Source organism: Olea europaea, unplaced genomic scaffold (genome assembly GCF_002742605.1).
Source record: "Olea europaea var. sylvestris unplaced genomic scaffold, O_europaea_v1 scaffold2394, whole genome shotgun sequence".
In the NCBI taxonomy this organism is placed as follows: Eukaryota; Viridiplantae; Streptophyta; class Magnoliopsida; order Lamiales; family Oleaceae; genus Olea; species Olea europaea.
In genome coordinates this window covers 77,453-101,094 of record NW_019242097.1, presented here as the reverse complement: position 1 = coordinate 101,094, position 23,642 = coordinate 77,453, and positions in this window count along the sequence as shown.

Below are 23,642 nucleotides of genomic sequence, written 5' to 3'. Positions count from 1 at the left end.
AACTTGTATACACTTTAATTATTTTACACCTGTCTGATACTGTTTTGAGAAAAGTAGGAAAACTAAATTCTACAAAACAACTTTGGGAAAAGTTGGAGGACTTATATTTGCTTAAGTCAACTCCTAATAAATTGTACTTACTTAAACGATTTTTCAACTTTAAAATGGATCCTTCAAAGGATCTTGATGATAATTTAGATGTCTTTAACAAGTTAGTTCAAGACATCATTAATTGTAATGAAGAGGTATCTGAAACGTATAAGGCTATTATCCTACTTAATTCAATAACTGATTCATTTAGGGAAGTTAAGAATGCAATTAAGTATGGTGGGGACACCTTAACACCCGAAATTATCATAGACTCACTTAGGAGTAAAGGGATGGAGATTAAGGCTGAAAAAGAGGATAAGAGGAGTGGCGAGTTATATATGATGAGAAGTAGGATGAAATTTAAGCAAATGAATTTGGGAAGAACTCAAGATGGTAGTGATTCGAGTAGTGACCCGAGTGATGAGGGTAGTAAGAAGAAGGGAAAGGGATAAGACAAGTCTAGTGGTAGAAGGTGTTACAATTGTGGTAAGTCTGGACACTTTATTAGGGACTGTCCCAAGAAAAAAGATAAGCTAAAGGGTAAGATGAGAGGTGAGACGAATTTGGTTGAGGGGTCGAGTTATGACCCCAGTGATGTTTATTAAGTGTAAACCTAGTCACTGTATATGCATCTATATGTGATCCTTTCTGCATGTGCATGATTGTCTAAATTTTGTTGCATGATTATCTGCTACATTTCAATGTGTTTGATATGTGCATTTGCATGAATTTGAGACATTAGGATTACTTGGTATAATTGATTGCATGCATAGTGGGTTAGGATGCATTAGCAGTGTGTTGTGTGTCTTTTGGTGAGGTGGAGTATAGATGCCTAGGGGTACATGGTGGTTTGTACCTGGGATGTGGAGTGTGACATATGGATCACGAGTGGAGATGTGATCAAATGTCTAGGATCATTTATCTGGAAAGAGACCTTGATCAGGTGGAGTGTGAGAGAGGCACTTCTATCACTTCTGTTAGGTGGAGATCCATTATCCACGTAGGTTGGGAGAAGTGATGTGGAGATAGAGAATTATCCCATGGACTTAGGATCTATTGTGACTTACCAGTTAGACATGAGTTGAGTGATCTGTCTAGTGAGCTTGGTGGATGATGAGAGGAGATATGTGTTCTCGAGGTGTGAGCAACACGGAATGGGATATGATAAGTGTGGTAAAATCTTTTCTTAGTGTCATTTATGCATGTGTTGCATATGTGGTTGACCGTGATTTGATTGACTTGGTGTTAATCGATGGTTCTATGTGAACGTGTTTTTTGAAAAGATCTGTATTTGTTATCCTATAGTATATCGTCATCGCACGTGTATTTGCTCTTAATTGTTTACTGTTAAATATTTGCTTCTATTTGGGTGTTTTTAACCTTAGCCCTAGTGAGTACATGGAGCAGGTATGATATGTGTTTCAATTTGGAAATACGAGGTAAGGTCTGTGATCCAATTTTATTGGCTACCTTGATTATGCAAGTGTTAACTGTGTGTTTTGATTGCTTGCAGATTTATTGGGCATCATGGTGGAGATTTGTTGGGTTTTTGATACCCAATAAATCCCGGGCTATGATGTTAACGTGGGTTAATATTATTTCATAGGCATAGGCCGATGAATGAAATAAGTCCAATAACCAAGTCCATGAGCTACACTCAGCCCAATTGTATTCCTTATGGATGACTCGAATCTTGGCTCGTTTACTCCTTTAGTGGCCCAACTTAAAGCCTAACCCTAGAGTATATATTTGGCTATAACCCTAGCCACTTTCATATGATGATTGTGTGATTTTGAGAGAAAGAACAAGAGAATCCCGGCTGCTCCCTTTGTGTGAGAAAAAAGGTGCCCAGAAGTGTCCAGAACGTTGGTATAACGTGTGCAATTGGTGGTTCTTTCATAGTATACCTTTGTGATGTCTTCTCTTAGCCTTTGTGGCGATAAATCATCATCTTTTCTTGTCCTATGTGGGTAAGATTGAATAACAACCAAGGTGAACCAATTGGTTGTGGTTTGGAGCCGATTGGATTGGTTGTTGGTAGAGAAAGGTACGTTGGACTGAGCTTGGAAAACCACCATTTGAAGATCTTTCAAGAGAGCTTCCGCAACATAAGCTTTGGATAAAGGAACAACATGGGTTTAAAGTCATCATAAGTTGAAATATTATCTTTAATGAAAATGTCCTTCCTTGTAATAGTTCTGGAAACTAGAAACAACTTGAATCTGACATTGTTAAAGAAACTCTTTTGAAAAGAAATTAAGATAATTATGCTAAACCTATTGATATTATTGAGGTAGAGACTACTCAGTCTGAAATAGATCAACCTCAAAATGAATCCTATACAAACACCCTTTCAGACTATCAGTTCACTAGAGACAAAGCTGTAAAAAAATAGGCATTCTTCGACTAGAATTAATAACGATGAATTTGTTACCTTCTACTCTCAATTGGAATCTGTTAATTCTGAACCCACAACTTTTGAAGAAACCATTAACTATAAAGAATCCAAACTGTGGATGGGGCCTTTGAGAGAAGAAATTGACTCATTAATTAGAAATAAGACATGGATTCTAGTTAATAAACCAAAAGATCAAAAAGTTGTTGATTACAAGTGGGTCTACAAAGTGAAAGAGAGAGACCCTAATAATGAAGGTAAAAGATATGAAGCCAGATTAGTGGTCAAAAGTTTTACACAAAGAAAGAGATTAGAATTTCGCTTGCTCTTTTCTGCACACTTCAACTGGGAATTGGATCAACTTGACGTCAAAATTGTCTTTTTAAATAGTGACCTTGATGAAATAATTTATATGAATCATGTCTATCTTTTAAAGAAGTCACTTTATGGTTTGAGGCAAGCACATAGGCAATAGTATGAGAAATTAACTCATATATTCAAAGCATGGGATTATCTAAGAGCAGTTTTGATTCATGCCTTTACTTCAACGGCTCTGGTGGATCTTATTCCATTTTACTCTTATATATTGATGATATGCTTTTTGCTTTTCATGATATATCTGAAATTGATTTTGTCAAATCAAGATTAAAGGTTGAATTTGAAATGAAAGATCTAGGACAAGCTAAAAAAATCTTAGGAATGGAAATAAAAAGATATAAGAGCAATTGTGTGCTCTATGTAAAACATTCTGACTCTGTAAAATAAGGTTTTAGAAAAATTCTCTATGATTGAAAGTAAACATGTATCTTTACCCTCTTTAAATTATCAAGTGAACAATCTCCTCAAATTGATGAAGAATCTGATAGGATGAGAAAAATACCTTATTCAAATGTTGCTGACTCAATTATGTATTTTATGATATGTTCTAGACTTGATTTAGCTCATAGTATTAGTATTTTGAGTAGATTTATGGCTAACCTAGGTAAAACTAACTGGTTAGCAATAAAATGGATGCTAAGATACTTAAAGGGTTCACTTGACTTAGGTTTAAATTTTCAAAGGTGTAATGAAGTTATGATTTTGAAAGGATATAATGATTCTAACTTTGTAGGTGATTTGGATAAAAGAAGATCAACCTCCTCTTATGTTTTTACCCTCAGTAATGATTGTATAAGTTCGAAATCTCAACTACAAAACTTGTAGCTTTATCTTCTACTAAAGTCGAATCCATTGCAGTGTGTGATGCTTTGAAAGAAGGACTATGGCTGATCTATTGACTGAAATTGGTTTTATGAATGAAGTAGTTAAAATATTTATAGATAATCAAAGTGTCATACGCTTAAGTAAAAACCTTGTATATTATGATAGAACTAAAAGTTTCACTTTGTAAAAAACATTGTTGAAGCAAGAATGATAAATTTGATTAAAATTCAAACTGAATACAATCCTTTTGATATCGGTACTAAAATTCTACCGCCAAACAGGATTAAGAATTGCTTAACAATTTTGAATATTATGTGAAAGAAACAAATTTATTAGTGAATTTTTCTTTACTTTTCTGTTTTCTGAGCCTTTACTATTTTTTTTCTAGGTACCTTCAGAGCAAATGAAACTTCCTAGTAACGTTCGATTCTACTAAAATGATCCATGAATAGTTTATCAAGGTAGAGATTGTTGAATTTGGGCACGATGCTTCACTATTCATTGGGCTCTAGTTTTATGGCATTGGGCTGTTTTTACTTAGGCCGATTGATGATCATGTTTGGCCCTTTGATCATTCGTTACCAAATTCTGTTTTAGTAACACGACTTTGGCCTCTAGAGATACTTTTAATCTTGACCCTCCATCTACTAGAATAATAGCCGCTGGATCTGTGGTTACACTTGGAATATATAAAGCATCTCTCTCCTTCATAATGATTGAGTTTTCGTGTGTGATGTTTTAGGGGTTTCTCGTTTTGCTCTCTTTTTGTAATCTTGATGTCTTTCCTTGTAAATCTCTTGAGTATTGGTTTTGATTGTTTTTTGGTAAATGATTAGTGAGAGGAAATAGTAAAGATTGCGTTGTCTATGTTTGAAAGAGAGGCGAGGGGAAACTAAAGAATTCTATTTCCTCATACATTTGTACTGGTTCTTGGTGATTTCTTAGTGGAATTGAGCGTAATTTACTTGTAGATGCTCAACGAGTGAGTAGGCTTGAAACTGAATATCCAGGCTTTTGTTGCGAAAACTCTTCTTGTTCATTTACTTTTTTGCAAACGTTTGTTAAAATTCTTTGTGAATTTGATTCTAAGACCAACATGTACTGTACCATTGGTCTACATTGGAAAGAGAACTACTACCAGTTCATGCACTAACAAAAAGGCATTTTTTCATCTTCAAGCTCTCTAAAGTCTAAACAGATATTGTTGTTAACATTTTTTTTAATTCTATTTCGTCTTTAGCCACCTTAAATATACCGACAAGCCAAATATGTACAAATGCGAAAGCATTTTGCCATGATTTTTACTTTTTTTCTTATGTTGTGCAGATGTAGCAAAATTGAGTATTAGATAACATATAAAATATAGAACAAACCATAAGTTAAGGAAAGGACCAAATTAAAGGGCAAATACAGAAAAGTTTTGCATGCTCAAACACAAGCTCCTTACAAATTTTAGCACCAAAAGAGTCCTAAGTATAGAATGCATACTGAAAGATTTCAAATCTTACCACTAGATAGTCTATGTATATGCTTAGATATATAGGAGAAATAATGAAGTAGGCAAACTATTACTCTTTTGACGTAAAAAGAAAAGGCCACAACTTATAGGATATAGTCAATGCATGGACAATTTTTGTTACAATCCATTTCATTTAGTCAAAAATCAAAAGTTAACTCGCAAAGTCAAAGTCAAAGTCTAATTAGGACTTGAATTGATCAAATTATTTTATTGGGATTTATTTTACTATTGATAATGCTTAAGGGTTAAAAAAAAGGGAAGTTGGGGATTTATTTTTCTAGTATTGAAGATAAGTATTATTTTATTGGGGTTTATTTTATAATTGATCATACTTAAGGGTTAAAAAAATGGAAGTTGGGGATTTACTTTTCAAGTATTGAAAGATAATTATTTAATGAAGTTTTCTCTGAAGGTTAGAGAACTTCCTTTGCAATTATGAGTTAGTGCTCCACTAACTTGGCAATTAAACCCATTTTTCAATGGCATACATACAGAAAGTTGAAGGACATGGTACAGAGAGGCTGAAAACCGAAAAAAGAAAAGAAGGAAAAAGAGAAAGAAAAGAGAAAAGAAAGAAAAGAAAGGAGAAAAAGAAAGAAGAAATGAGGAAGAAAAATTAGGTGCATACTTCTTCTATTTATATATTTTCTTCAAGAGGTAAATGAATAAATTTATGTTGAATTTCTAGGGTTTTGACTTCTGGTTTAAATTTTCAGATTTAGGAGGATAAGAGTATAAATTGAAATTCAAGTTTCTTGATCTTTAATTTCCAATTGCATTAAGATTAACAATACTACTTTTAGCAAATCCTAAATTTCTAATTGGATGCTTCAATAAGGATAGTTTGCGAAAATGATTATATTGATGGAATTACTCGTGAAAGTATGAAATTTTGGAATGAGATGAAAATTAAATCAGTTGAGCTGTTGGTGCTAGTTTGTACTAGATTGTAGGATGCAACTACTATTGTGATTCGAATGAAGATAAATTTGGACATAATACATATTTGTGAAGGTATTAGAAAGTAGAATTATCTCCAATTGATTAAAGATAACTTGAAAGTTTTACTCAAGTATCGAGAAAGTTAGTTTAAGTATTATAACATTACATATTAAAGGTTTCTTGATTTGGTAGTAGCTAAATTGGTTATTCTATTTCTGATGGTGACAAAGAGATCGAAAAAGCTTACAGATCATTCTAGTCCGTAACTTGTATTGAGTGAGTGAATATCTACTTTTTAGAAATAAGCACTTATCTAAAGTATATTAGTTCTCAAGCTTATATGAAATAATTGTTATTATATTTCTTATAGTAAATTATATAAGCTGCAAAAGTTATCTATTTCAAATGATTGATTTAGAATGTATGATTTTCAAAATAAAGTTATTTTTTATATAAGAAATTCTTTTAAAAGTTAAATCCAATTCAGGGGTTGTTTGAGCAGCATTTTTATTTTTTCCTCAAAAAATACAATTTGAAATAGTATCATGATGGATAATGTGTGGTTAAAAAATAAAAATAAAAAGTTTTAGGCTTGCGTGTAATATTATTTTATTGAAAAATGGGTGGTTAAATTGGTATCAAATCACTGTTAAAGAATATATTTTGATGGAAAAATAAGGCTTAAACAAGGGCTCAGTTAAACAATTTCATTCACTTATTATATCAGTATTAAATATTTTAGCATATCTAAAATTATTTTTAAAATTACCAAAAAGAACTTAAGTGATTTTACCCATAGTCTGTACTTGTATGAATGTATTTCCACAGTGTATGACCCCATATGGTTATTTTACACGCTCTGCAGCAGTGTGATTGTGTTTCTATAATGTATGATTAGTTATGGTGATTTTATCTGCTATATACTATGGGTAATGCATTTCCATAGTACATGATCAAATTATAACCTTTGGGAAGCTCTGCATGCGTATTACCAAAATTATGGAATTTTAAAACTTAATATCTTTGCCATGTATATTGGTATTAATCGATGCATGAGTAAGGTTATTTAGGATACTTTTTTTTATTTGATTTTTAAGTATTACTACAACTTATCGAATTTCAAATTATAGAATTAGTTGATTTAGTTCATTGAATAAAGATTTCAGATTATATTATAAAGTAACAACAGGTTTTTATAGATTTTTATGAATATCAGATTATAAATATTCGTTATACTTTAGACTTGTTTATTAAGAGTAAAGAACAAAGGATTTTATGATTCTATCATGTTTCAATTTTAAAGGTTATTATCAAGTTTCAGAATTTCTTCAAGTCATAATAGAGTAAGTGAAGCTTTACAATAATTATGCACAAAACTAAATGTATACTAATTACGAGTTATCAACTCACTAAGTTACAAATTCATATATTTTGTGACTCTTTGCTTGAGTTGAGCAGCATTGGAGCTTGTTGATCCACCGGGTCAAGCTACACATTATCATTAGTTGTACAAGTCACTTTGTTAGTTTAGATAGTTCATATTTCTTTTAATATACATATAAATGTTGTTTGAAAAGTTAATTTGTAATTCATGTATTCATATCATGGACTCTCTGCATATTTGGTATCTTTTGTATGTGTTGTGCATTTGGAATCTTTTGGCTTGCAAAGAAGTGTAAATATCATTTCAGTGCACTTTATTTTGAATAGTTTGTGTTTTGAGGGGCAGGTGTAACCTATTTTAAATTACATGTACAGGTTTGAGAACATTAATTATTGTTCAGATGGTTTTAGATACTTTAGAGGAAACTTTGTCAATTTTTATTTATTTTTTTCAAATTGCTCACAGTCAAAGTAGGCCAAAGTTGCCTTGGTAGTGAGTTTGATGCTTAGCTAGTATCTACCATCGTTGCACGTCTTGTGTTGGGTCTATTAGGGTGATTTGGGATGGGTCGTGTCGGTTTTTATTAATTGTGACAATGGATTTTGATCTTATATCTTCTCTACTTTGATAATTTAATAAGTCACTTATTAAAAAGTTTAAAACACTAAAAAACAAATTTCCTTACCTGAATTTTATGTTGATGAGTTGAATTCTTGGAAATTTTCTTAAGGTAATTTAACCATAATCTGACAATAGAATAAAATATTCTTCGTAAATTGATCTTGTATATTTGGTCGCGTAGAACTATTTATTAACTTTAGATTTAAAAGAAGAAAGAAATACGAAAGACAAGTATTTATATCAACAAATATTTCTGCTTGTTTAGGAGTACCTATATTAAAATTTAAGTAGCAAGTCTCACGTGAATGAAAAGTGTGATTAATCAACTTGTACCATAATATATCTCATTATTGTCATAACCTAAAGTTAAAGTCATGGTCCAAAAGAAAAAAAAAATCGTCAAAACATGATTTGAAATTAATAAAAGGTAGTTTTGATTAATCGATTAGTTGTTATCACCCATAGAATATAAATAAGATTTCAATAAGTTGCATGAAAAAAAAAATACCTTGTTTAACCATTCGGGTCACATTTTTAAAATATTAATTTACAATTAATATAATAATTCCAATAAAGTGATTGTTCCACCAAATAGGAATACAATTATACACAAAAGTACAGACGCCAATTCAACAGTGATCAACTCTGGATCACCTTGATTATATAAAGAGATCTCTAGAAATCTTTAAGGCCCCTTTAGGATCTCAAACCCTATCCAACATATCCGACATCAAATATTAATAAATCTATGGATAAGTTCTTTTCAATGTTTTCATTACAAGAAGATGATGATTTCTTGCTGGAAAGCCCAACTTTTTCTATAACCTGTCCAGAATTCATTATCACACAAGATCTAGGAGTTAGTCGTGATTCCCTTTCTTCATTACAACGACAAGGGACAACCTTAAAGAACAACAATAACAATAAGGGTAAAAGGAAGTGCGTATCTAATGAGTGTCCCGAAGATGTCTTGATGAAAAAAATAGTGCACCGGGAAGTTGAAAGACAAAGGAGAAAATCAATGGCCAACCTTTATGATTCGCTCCGTTCTGTGATTCGTCCAGAACTTCTCAAGGTGAAGAAAAGCATTTCCTTCTTCAATTTCTATGTTTTCACTTAATGAAAATTATTCAGCATTTATGTATATTTTATCTTTCAGTTAATAATAAATACATCGCAGGGGACTACTAAATCCCTTCTGGGCTTTACTATTTTATAATCATGAAACTCTTTCGTTTATGAAATATTTGCTATGTTGAATTGGATATATATGAAACAGAGATAAGGAAGAAAATGAAGTTAAAATCTTTTTCATTAGGTAGCGTAGTTTTTTTAGCAGTTTGTGCTTATAGTATGTATATATGTCTCTTATTGTAGAGTAGGCTTTCAATCTCCCATAATATTCATAGGCTTCAAATTACATAAGATACCAGCAAAATAACGTATGTGAATTGAGGAAAAATTGGTTAAACATTTCATCATCATCGTGCCTAGTGTCGATCCATACTACGTACTCTTATACACATATATTCTAGGGAAACATTCCATATCAGATCGTATTTATGAGGCTGCAACTCAGTTAAGATCGATGCCTAGAAACTAATATAAGGGTCCTGGAAAACAAGAGGATCAAAATCTTCTTCATTATATATGTGCTCATGTTAAATGCATGTCTCTTATTCAGTAGGTTAAATATTTCATAGGATGCCAGCACCATAATAAAAGGGAAAAGGAAAGCAAGAAGTTTAAAAACTTCTTCATTGTCTTTTGTAATGTTATCATACGTGCTCGTGATACTTGTATATGTTTCTGTTTATAGGGAAAGGATTCCAGGCTGCTTCATGCATATTTATGAGGCCGGAAATGACATAAAATGCCTGAAAAATAATATAAGCGAATTGAGGAAGAAGATAGTTAAAATCTATAATCATGGGAAATGTTGTTTAGTACATGATGCTCGTTATAAGTATATATGTACATGTCTCTTTTTCTGAGGTAATTGTTTCACATCCGATCATTTACTCACTGGGCTCCAAATTATGTAAGATGACTGCAAAATATTATAGGGGACTTGATTTACAAGAAATTCTGAAATAACGAAGTTCAACCCAACTAACCCCTGGAGGGGGGTGACTAGGTGTTTTATGGGAAATTTAAATTATCAATTAATAAAAGCAACAAGTCACAGTTATTAATTAATCGAGATAATTCACATGCAAAACTATCCTATGTTGAATTATCGTAGTTAGTCAATTGCTGAAAAATAAATAACAATAGAAATTATATAGATGTATGTGTTTTGGTTTTTTGATTATGTGGATTTGATGTTTTCAATGATATGATTAAATCAAGAGAGGATCGAACTGTTTTTATGATGTGTAGGAAGTGATTTCTTGTTTAATTCAATGTTCAACCCAGCATTTTTTGAAGTGGGGCGTGGATATATAAAGTATAGATGTTTTGGGCACAGGCTAGATAAAACGAGAATTAAGGTTTTTTGGGAAACATTGTCGCTCAAGCGATTGGCAAATGGCAAGCTAGAGACATTGCAACTATTTTGGACGCATGAGCAACAACTTGGCAGTAGGTTAATATAATTTCGGAAACTTTATCCTTTGCTCCATAGATGACCCCAAAGAATCCTAATTCATCTATACAACCTACCACTTAAGTCTTTGACTTTTATAACTCTTTTACAACTATGTTTTTGTCTAAAGATTGCCAACAACTATAAAACCTGACAAGTTTGAATGTTCTTCATGATCGCGTGCAGTGTTGTTTAGTACTCTTTGCTAATAGCGTATATGCATGTTGCTTTTATTAGGGTCATCAATACTCCATATGTGATTATATTCACGAGGCTGTAAATTATTTAGTATGATTGCAGAATAATACAAGGGAATTTGGAAACAGGAGTGGTCCATATCTTCTCCATTACCGCTTGTAATACCCTTTAGAGCTGTATGCTCATAAATGTATATATATTTCCTTTTTCTAGCGTAGAAGTACTCCATTTTGTATCATTCAAGAGGCTGCAAATTATGTAAGATCAGTGCCAAAGAATACAAGGGGATTGGGAAACAAGAGTGTTAATATCTATATTTGGTGTCTAGATTTGTATAGTACTGAGTACTCTATGTCTTGTTTTCTCGGGCAAGCATTCTATATCGGATCACATTTGTAAGGCTGAAAATTATACGAGATGCCAGTAAAATATTACAAGGGAATTGGGAAACTATACATTATTATTATTATTATTATTATTAGTATTATTATTATTATTTTCCTTTTAAATCAAAGCAAACCAAACTGCTTATAATCTAAAACAACATTAGAAGATTTAAAGACAAACTGAGAGGAGAAATCCCCATAAAATAGGAATACTTAGTTTGTCCATACGTGACACTCCTCTAACTAATAATGAGAATGTGATAGAGTCCATCCAAATCTGTGAAACACTAGGTGAACCCAACTTTGCAGATTATCAGCTACCGAACTACCCTTGCGATAAATGTGCTGAACCCTACGTGAAATTATAAGCTACGTTCTCATAATACGTCTATTTTTCACATTTTCTAGGTAAGCAATGTTATGACCGAGGCTGCAAATTAAATAAGATGCCTGCAAAATAATATAAGAAAATTAAGAAACAAATCATGTTAATACTTTCTCCTTATATGGTACTGTCTAGTACTATGTGCTCTCATAATATGTTCTCTTTTTTCTAGGGTAAGCATTCCATATCTGTTGGAAAGCTTCCAAATTTAACATATTCTAGGATATTTAGTTTCCTTAAAGTTAGCGTTTAATGTTTCTTACTTACTTTATTCATTCTTTCCTTTTTTATTTTTTTTTTCTACTGTAAATATAAATTCTACATGTACATATGAGAAAGAAGGATGATTTTTATTTCTACAATATACTCTCTCATTCAACATAGTATCAGAGCTTAAAATTACTTACATCTGCGTGTGGAATATGGTTTTAGCTCTTTGTTAATAGTATTTCATGGTCGACGTCTCAAGCTGCAATCCGAGAGGCTGCATCTCCACTGTTCATAGTATTCTCCGAACAGAACTCGCGTCTCAGGCCGCATTGGGGTTTAGTTCTCTGTCCTTCTCTTCGGCGTTCTCTATGTGTGTGTTGAGGGATAGAAATTTCGGGCTTACTGTCACACCTGTGTTGTCTTCGACTTTCGGCAAGCCTCGCCATTCAAGTCTTGGTCGAAGTGTCTCGGATTTCTAGCTTCTTGTTGTCGTAGGCTCTCTTGCCTCTCGTCGTCTTCGTCCCCAAGTGATTGAGTCTATGTGTGGATTGAGCCATCTTTGCCTTTCGCCGTCATCAACTCCACCTGAGTGGGTATGTGCGTGGATTTAGGTCCCCCTTTTTTGGGCTGTGAGTATTCTATTTAACTCAGCAGTGTTATTTGTTGGGCTCTTGGTTCATTTCTTTGGTTAATATTGTTGGACTTGTGCTTCGAATTGGGCTGCTTTTTAAAAATTATAAAATAAAAAATCATTGGGCTGTGATTGTGGACTATTGTCTAAGTTGGGCTGATTATTTGTGATTGACAGAATTTATTTCAACTGCGATTAATTTTTGCACAGTTCATCATGTCAATTGAGAAGAAAAAAATTCCGCAAAATTGGCTGATAGGCTAGTGTTCCTGAGACTGAATAACTGGCTGTACTTGCTCAATTGGGCTTGTGTCCTTGAGATTGATTTAATTATTTGAAGTTACAGGTTTGATTAAAAAAATTCTAATCTATGACTAATTTCCTAAGTACTGAGCAGTTGGATCACCTTCTTCAATTGCTGAAGTTCGCTCCTACTTGCGATCCTCCTACTGATTCTTTGGCCCAAACAAACGATCTCTCTAGTGCATATTTTTGTGGTTTCACTCTGGCACCATGGCTTATTGATTCTAGTGCATCCGACTACATGACTAGTAGTTCAAAATTTTTTTCAATCTTATTACCCTTGTCCAGATAATAAAAAAGTTAGAATTGCAGATGGAAGTCTCTCATCTATTGCAGGAACGGGTTCTGTCCAAATCTATGAGAAAATTGAACTAAAATCTATCCTTCATGTTCCTAAACTTATTTGTAACTTGCTATCTGTTAGTAAACTCTCACGTGATTCTTATTGTTGTGTCATAATCTTTGATTCCCACTGTGAATTTTAGGACCAACTCTCAGGGAGGATGATAGACAATGCTAGGATGATTGATGGACTCTATTATTTTGATGATACCCTATTTAACAATAACCAAGTTTAGGAGTTAAGTACTAATGGTAATAGTTCAATACCTGTGCGAGAACAAATTATGCTTTGGCATCTTAGACTAGGACATCCTAATTTTCTCTATTTAAAACATTTGTTTCCTAACTTATTTAAAACTGTTGATTGCAACTCCATTTATTGTGATACTTGTCATTTATCCAAGAGTCATCGGAATACTTATCAATCAATAGGTTATCATGCTTCAAAACCTTTTTATTTAATTCATAGTGATGTTTGGAGTCCCTCAAAAATCACTACTGCATTTGGAAAAAAATGGTTTGTAACATTTATTGACGATCATACACGGTTGTGTTGGGTGTATCTGATGAGTGATAAATCTGATGTTGAAAAATTATTCAAAGATTTTTATCACATGATAGAAAATCAATTCCAAACACAAATCAGTATCCTTCGAACTGATAATGATACTGAATATTTTAACAAATGTTTGAGAACTTTTTTGTCAGCAAAGGGTACTCAACACACATCTACTTTTCATGACACCCAACAACAAAATGGTATTGCTAAGAGAAAAAATCGTCATTTATTAGAGGCTGCTCGAGCCTTAATGTTCTACATGCATGTTCCTAAATACTTATGGGTGATGCTATTTTGAATGTCTGTTACCTCATTAATAGAATGCCTACTCGTATTTTAAAATACATCATTCCGTTAACCTGTCTAAAAGGAATTTTCCCTACTTGTCGAATAACATCGGATTTACAATTAAAAGTTTTTGGATGTACTGTTTTTGTTCATATACCAACCCATCTTCAGTCCAAACTTGACCCTAGGGTAGAAAAATGTATTTTTCTGGGATATGCTCCTAATAAGAAAGGGTACAAATGTTTCAATCCTATTACAAAGAAAATTCACATTAATATGGATGTATCTTTCCTTGAAAAATAGCCTTACTTTAGCCATGACCATCTTTAGGGGGAGAATGGAAAAAGTGAAGATGAGTCCTGGAAATTTTTTGATCTTAATCTTCTTCCTAGTGATTTCCCTGACATTAATCTGAACATCAATACTCCTTTAAATGGTCAAAAAAAGGAAAATTCATCTAGTGAAAATGATGGAAACCTGAATCCACCTATACAAGACACAAGTGATTATCAACCAGGGGAGAAATACTACTAGGTATTACCTCATATGAGCTTCATGTTTATACTAGAAGAAAAGATCATCAAAATAATAGATATTCTTCCTCCAATCCGGAGCAACGCCACTCATCATCACCTCCACAAGTTGGTCCTTCCAGTAAACAAGGTAACTCTTCCATTCCTTTTCGTTTTGTTGACAATCCTGCTGATCTAGACATACCTATAGCCTTTAGGAAAGGAGTTAGAACATGTACCACACATCCTATTGCAAAATATCTACCATACCATAGACTATCTAATGCTCATAAGGCTTTTACATCCAATATCTCTCATTTGTTTATTTCAAGAACCATTCAAGAAGCTCTGGATCACCCGGAGTGGAGATTGGCTGTTCAAGAAGAGATGAATACACTAATTGCTAATGGTACTTGGGAAATTGGTGATCTACCAAAGGGGAAGAAAACTGTGGGATGTAAATGGTTGTTTAGCTGATGGTAGCGTAGAGAGGTACGAAGCAAGACTTGTGGCAAAGGGGTTTACTCAAGCATGCGAAATTCACTACCAGAAACCTTAGCTCCTGTAGCCAAGATGAATTCAATTCATGTGTTGCTTTCTCTAGCAATCCATTTCAAATGGCCTTTGTATCAATTAGATGTGAAAAATGCCTTAATAAATGGAGATCTAGAGGAGGAAGTTTTTATGGATCTACCACCGGGATTTGAAAACAAAGAAGGCAAAGGGAAGGTGTGCAGATTGAGGAAGTCCTTGTATGGACTCAAGCAATCTCCGAGAGCTTGGTTTGAACGCTTTGGAAGGGTGATAAAAAGTCACGGCTATAATCAAGGCTAGGTTGATCACACTGTTTTATAGACACATTGGTGGAGACAAAGTAGTTATACTTATTGTTTATGTTGATGATATTATTCTTATAGGCGATGATACCAATGAAATTGAGAGATTAAAGAAGATTCTTGCTAAGGAATTTAAGATCAAAGACTTGGGAAACTTGAAGTATTTTCTTGGTATGGAGTTTGCAAGGTCAAAGAAAGGTATATTTGTTTCTCAACGAAAAATATCCTTGGTTTATGAAGAAACAGGTTTATTAGGGTGTAAAGCTGCAGAGACACTCATAGAGCCGAATCTAAGACTCCAACCAGCTAACCCTGAAGAAGTAATCAATAGAGAACAATACCAAAGATTGGTAGGGAAACTCCTATATCTCTCTCATACACGGCCTGACATAGCTTTTGCAACAAGTGTTGAAAGTCAGTTTATGCACTCACCATTTTGATGCTAGTGTCAACCTTGATGTGCTGCAAAGGAAGTTGGGTTGCATGATAAACCATTGGATAAATTTCGTGTAAATTATGTTGTTTTATGTTAACAATTTTTTATTTTTTACGCGTACTGTAGAACCCAAAACTGCAGGCATTTTCAAGCTGTATTTCCAGGTATGTTGTACAGTTAGGGTATATTATATTACATTATTTAAGCGTGGTATTAATGTCATCTCAATCCCCAGTTAGATCTGATTATTTCACATTGTTTTTTCTTTGCATCAATATCTTGTTGCTGAAAAGAAGACCCAAACATGGGAAAGTAAATCTTGGTTTGGATGAAGCCCGAAGCTTTGTAAAATTGACTTAATCCTAGGGCGAGTTGATTGGAATGCGATCTTTTAACCTTTTTTTCTTATTATATCCAGAAAAATAATTTTCTTGTTTTTTCGTCCAAAAAGAATCGTGAAAAGATATTTTTTTTGTCATTATTGAAATTTTCTGTAATATTCAAAGAAAATTGTGTTTACGCTTACAAAATTGGAGAGTCATCTTACCTGTGTGTAAATGTAGTCTGTCTCAAAATTGGAGTCCAAGCATTATATTTTGAGTTTCATGTTAAGAGGTCAACCATGTTCATAGGATTAGATCAAGTTCTTATATGTAGATTAATATTTCTATTTTTATATATTTAATGTGAGATTTATCTTAAGCATGATCAAAGAAGATGATAGCTTATTTGGAAAACACAAACCTTAAAATCATTGTGCCCATTTTCATATCCTTAGTCTAATTGATTTACTCATGAGAGTTCAATGGACTCTAATAAAATATTATGACTGAAATTCTATTTTAATAATTTAACTTTGTTAATGGGATTAGCTCTAGTACTTGAATTTGATTAATATTTTTATCTTTATCAGATGTAAATTTATCTTAAGTTGTCTCCGTAAGATAATAGCTTATTTGAAAAAACACCAATTTTGAAATTCAAGACGTAATATTATTATATATTTTTATAAAACAATGTATACACTATAGTTATTTTTAGAATAAAAGAATGATATCTATTAGATATCATACCTCATAAAATTAAATAATAAATTGTAGTCATTTACTAGAAAAGTATTCAATAAATTATTCTATTATTGGAATTAAAAAAAAAAAAACTACGATCTTAAATTATTAGGGTTAAAATGTTACTTTGATAATATATAATTAAATTTAAAATCAGAATGTGAGAAGTCACCAATTTGTCGCTGACCAAAAATCTGTTGCTAGATAGTACAAATTCTTGAATAACCACTTTTTAAGTTTATCAAACGCTTAAAGTAGTAGTGTATTTATTAGCAATTAGAAGTTGTGTATTTATTTATAGCTCATCAAAACCCGTTGCTATTCATGTCTTACCATTGATGGATATAGAATAAGTAATATAGTGCTTAACCGACATTTTTCCTTTTCTAATTATTATTCCACTTATTCACATTTTCTTTAACAATTTATTTGCAAACTAATTGCAGAATTGATTTAGTCATCGTTGAATATTAAGCTCAAATCTAAAATTTTTAGAAAAATATGCTAAAGCCTATTCATTTACGTATCCATTTACTAGGTAGCAAGTTCTGAATGCGAATACATGTTACTACTTCACTTGGTTTTGGCTTCCAACGTTGTAACACCCCAAATCCAAATACTTAGATTTGGAAGTATTATCATTAGATTTTATCTTAAAATCATTAATATGGAAAAACAGTTAGATTTTGTTTTTCCTCCAACACAATAAACATCAATGGCTTTATTCCTGAAAGTAATTTATACTTGATGAGAAAACTTGTTCTTAATAAAATATATGTCAATTAACACTTATCTTTTATTTCAAAATGAAAAAAATAATAAATATATATTAGTACTGGATCGTCTCACCACAAGTTGTCATCTCGAATCATCTTGTCTTCATCATCTAAAAATGGGAAGGAAAAACATGGGATAGGCTAATGCTCAGTAAGCAAACCTCATGCAAATGATGCATACTTATGATATGTATATGAATTATTTAAAAAAAAAAAAAGCATTTCTTAATATGTATTCTCTTCTTCATTCATTTCTTTGAAAACCTTAACATTGACGTCGTGACCTTACGTGGTGTATCGCCTAGCCAATCAAAATACAGTGGACAATTATTATTTTAACCATAAAGCGGTTAACATTAAAATTAACTTTAATATTGAACATTGGTCCAGTGTGCTTGTCCCTTACGCCCTATTTTTCACTCACATCTCTTATGGTATAGACGTACATCTCGTAATAAGAACATTTGAGATACATATATTTTTAAAAAATTCATTGACTCATGACATTTGAATTTTTTTTTATTTCTTTAGACTTCATTTATGCTTATGAATGCATTGACGTCTATGAATATGTTATGAGAAACATTATCAATATCACATAATAACAAATTTAGATAACACATTTATATATTTAATAATGTAATGTGTGCATGATTACAATGGTGGATTTAATTGGTGTTCCTAGAAATTTACTTTTCTTGAATGACAAGTGGAGATATTCCTAGCCACCCATGAAGCCAATGTGCCAAAATCCTATTTCATTACCCTTTATTTAGTAACTTTGACAAATTTACAATTTAAATGTAACCTGAAACATTCTATTAAATTAACTGATTTATTATTATTGTTGTAAAAAAAAAAAAAAAAAAAAAAAAAAAAAAAACCTACGAATGAATAGGATTGATGTTCCTATAAATTTTAAAGTTAAAATCACTCATCAGTCAAATAGGTACTAATTTGTTCCATAACATTAAAAATAATAAATAAGTGATTGTTAAAAAAATAAATCCCTATATAACATCATTAAAATATAAATCTATATTCATTTGATAATCACACTCACGTACATAATAATACATGCAGCTTATATTTGTATTATATAAGTACACATATACATACAAGTATATACATATACTGGCACATATAGGGGTTGTTTGAGCCTCATTTTCTTAACAAATGTATTTTGAAATAGTGTTATGATGAAGAATGTGTGGTTAAAAAATAAGGTAAAGTTTTGAATTTACGTGTAATATTATCTTATTAAAAAATACATGATTAAAATGATGTCAAATCACTGTTGAAGAATGTAATTTGATGAAAAAAATGAGGCTCAAACAACTGCATAATGTGCACACACTTATTTGTATATATATATATATATGGCACACTCATTTCATATAGAAAATGAAAACATAAATATTAAAAGATAATTGCAGGTGAGGTCCAAAACCTTTCAAAAAGTTACAGACTTTCCCTGACCTTTTATTTGTTGCAGTCATCACTCCAAACCTTTCAAAACGTTTCGGATGAAGCCCCAGTAGATGGTTTCCATCCATATTTTTGTTAGTTAACCGAAAATTGAACTTTGATCACATATTAATCAATTATAAAATGACAAAATGATAACTTTATATTCTTCACATTAAAAAACTTAACTAAAAAAAAAAAAAAAAAAAAAAAAAAAAAAAAAAAAAAAAAAAAAAAAAAAAAAAAAAAAAAAAAAATGGGATGCGGTTGGCTAGTAGAACTTAACCATTTGAGTGGTTGTGGTGCTGTGGCTAGCAATGACAGAATAGAGGTTGGGAAGATTTTCACTGATTTTGGGGGTAGGGGTTGGGGGTGGGGGTGGGGGTGAGGGTGAGGGAGAAGAAGATATATTTTTTTCTTTTTTATTTCGTTTTCTTCTTCTCCCCTCATAAATAATATAGGAATCGTCCAAATATCTATTAAATATCTCCTTATGTGGTTGTTGCATGTCCAACTTTCTAAAGTTAAAATTTTGCTTTTTTGGTTGAAACTATGTAATATATTTCTATGAGGGCTACCAAATAATACAAAGAATATTTTTAGACGATGTCTCTTTGTTTGTCAAATATCTATAATGAAATATCCCAAGCTAACTTACTTCTTTCTAAAAGGTTGTACGTTGTCAACAAATGTACAATTATCCCTAACTCAATCCGGATCAGGGCAACTGTACGGACCCTATACTGAGATTTGCTGAAATGCTGATTTGATTGATGTCGTGCAACTACTGAGACAAGATTCCTTATTATTGTCAATGAATAAAGGGCATATTCGTATTTCCAATTTTGCTTTAATTACCTAACACCACCAACCTATACTGTACTATTGGTCTTATATTGCAAAGAGACCAACTGCTGCCAGCTGATGCACTGCCAAGAAGGCCTTTTTCTATATTCAAGATCTCTAAACAGATATTGTTGTTAAGGGTTCTTGATTCTATTTTATCTTTGGCCAACTGATACACTGACATGCTAAAATATATACGGATATGAAAGCATTTTGTCGTGATTTTTCTATTTTTTCTTATGTTGTGAAGATGTAGCAAAATTGAGTGTTGGATAAAATATAAAATAGAGTTCGAACAAAAGAATTTGAGCGAGGAAGGAAAAACTTCACCGAACAAAAAGGTAAATACCGAAAATTTCCACATAATTAAACACAAACCCCTTACAAATTATATATATAGGAATTATTACCAAAAGTGTACAAATTGTAGTATGCGTACTGAAAAATTTCAAATCTTACCGCGGGATGGTCTATGACTGCATATTTACAAATCAAAGTACAAAGGATGCTTAGATGTATAGGAGAATAAAGAAGTACACTGACTATTACTCTTTCAACCTAGAATAACAAGGTTACTACTTATAGTTATAGGATATGAAATCAATGAGTGGACAGTTTTTATAAATTGTGACAACATATTTTGATCTTAGAATCTTCTCTACTTTGGTAATTTAATGAGTCAGTTATTTGAAAGTTGATACTACTAAAAACAAGTTTATCTATCTTAATCTTTTGTTCATGAGTTTAGTTGTTGGGAATTTTATTAAGGAACTTTAGCCCATGTTTGTTTGAGATAAAAAGCAAATTTTTAGTAGATTATGATCAACGTTTATGTAATACGTGGTCGAAAAGTTGTGTATTTCATGAAATATAAAGCTAAAACTAATTGCTTACTTTGACTTGGATCTTAATCATTTTTTTTTTAATGGAACCAAATGGATTTAACAATTGTTTGACAATTAATTTGATCTTGTAGATTTAACTGCGTGCATGGACACCACCAATATCATTTAGGGTGTATTTGATTCATATTCTTTGAAAAAATAGGTTTTGTAATGTGATTTTTTGGAGGGGGGCGGGGTTAAAAAGTAGGAAAATTTTTTGAATTTACATATAAAATTATTTTACTTAAAATATATAGTTAAAAATAAGTTTTATTTATTTATTATTATTTTTTTAAAGGATGTTTTATGGAATGGTGTCAAATATGAACTTAGAGCCCTCAAATGCCAATATATTCAAAATACCATTTAAATTTTTGAAGATCAAAATTCAGCTCCAACTTTTCCATTGTCAATATCAGCTTGTCTACCCAAAAGTCCAACATCCTCCCCTCTCTGATCGAGCGTATAGAGTGAACGATTATATTGACAAATTGAATACTTATTATCGAAAATTTGAAGTCGATCAAAGCATGGGATACGTTCTTATGGGTTATTTTATTATCTATATTGTATTATGGTCTGTCATTCATTTTAACATCTTATTTAATTACATTTTCTTAGAGAAAGTATATCTTATTTCGTAGCCTGACACCCAATAAAATAATGAATATTTACTTTAATAATCATCACACAAAACTATTTATTTAAATTTAGATTAAAAGAAAAATGAAATATGAAAGACAAAAGTATTTATGTCAACAATTATTACTCTTTAATTGAGAGTGCTTAAACTAAAATTGAAGTACCAAGTCGTACCAAATGTAAATATAAAATTGTGTTTAATTGACTTCAAATGCATCTCATTGTTGGCATTAACTTAAGTTAACGTCATGGTCCAAGAGGAAAAAAAAAATCGTCAAAATATAATTTGAAATTTATTAAAAATAGTTTAAATAATCAATTAGTTTTTATCACTTCTAGAATACGAATGATACTTTGACAAATTGCATGAAAATAAGATACCTTGTGTAACCATTCGGGTCACATGTATAAAAATATAAATTTTTAATATAATAATAATTATAATAATGTGATTGGTCCACGAAATAGGAATTTAATTACACACAAAAGTACAGACGCCAAATCAACAGGGATCACTTTGATTATATAAAGAGATCTCAAGAAATCCTTAAGGCCCCTTTAAGATCTCAAACCCTAACCAACATATCCGGCATCAAATCTTAATAAGTCTATGGATAAGTTCTTTTCAATGTTTTCATTACAAGAAGATGATGATTTCTTGCTGGAGAACCCAACTTTTTCTATAACCTGTCCAGAATTCATTATCCCACAAGATCTAGGAATTGCGGGGGGGGGGGTTTTTTTTTTTTTTTTTTTTTTTTTTTTTTGTGGACTCTGTGCTCATTATAGGTATATATGTCCCTTGTTGCAGTGTAGGCTTTCCATCTCCAATCATATTCACAAGGCTTCAAATTACATAAGACGTGTGCAAAATAACATATGTGAATTGAGAAAAAAGAAGGTTAAATGTTCTTCATTATGGTGTCGAGGGTTGATCTATACTATGTGCTCTAATTCACATATATGTCTCTTTTTCTAGGGAACCATTCCATATCCGACATATTTATGAGGCTGAAACTTATATAAGATGCCTACAACTGATATAAGAGAATTGGAAAACAAGAGGATTAAAATCTTCTTCATTATCATGCGTAGATCTGTTTAAACATGTGCTTCTGTTACATACATATCTCTTTTCTAGGGTAAGCGTCCATATAGGATCTTATTCGACAGGTTAAATATTTAATAAGATGCCAGCAACATAATATAAGGGAATATGGAAGCAAAAGGTTTAAAATCTTCTTCATTGTCGTTTGTAATGTTATCATATATATTTCATTTTATAGGGAAAGCATTCCAGGCGGGTTAATGTAATATGAGGCCGGAAATTACATAAAATGCCTGAAAAGTAATATAAACGAATTGAGAAAGAAGATGGTTAAAATCTATAATCATGTGAAATGTTGTTTAGTACTTGATGCTCGTGATGTATATATGTAACATGTCTCTTTTTCTAAGGTAATTGTTCCGCATCCTACCATATATTCACTAAGCTCCAAATTCTGTAAGATTACTGCAAACTTTTATAAGGGAATTGATTTAAAAGAGGTTTCAAATGTTCTTCATTATCTCGTGTAGCATTTGATGGTTTTTATTTTGAATAGAAAAAATTAATGAGTTTAGATAGAAGTGAGTAAGTAGATTTTATGTGGGATGGAAATGATAGGAGTAATTTAAGTGAACAAGATAGTTGGAGGAAGAAAGAAATTTTATTAATGTTTTATATAGTGGCTTTTGATTTACAATATAATAGATTGGATGCTCTTTTGAATTTTTTGTTATAACATTTTGAAGGAGGTAGCCTCTATTTATACACCCAAAATGGTGGTGAAAACTATTTTAGAATATTCTGATTTTTTTCATTATTTCATTACTTGTTTCTGAAGACATTCTAGAAAATTCTGATTTTTTAATTTTTAATTACTATTTTTGCTTGCTCATAAAAAAATTTTAGGGACTTGTATTTATTATTTATTTTCTTGCTCCCCAAGGCAATTCTAGTGAATTCTAGATTAACCTCAAAATATGCAACAACCATTAATACTTCTCCTTGACGCATATTTTGATTACTCCAATCAATTCTCGTAATAACTCGAACTTTTCTTGTGGTAGTGCATTCGTAAATATATCTGC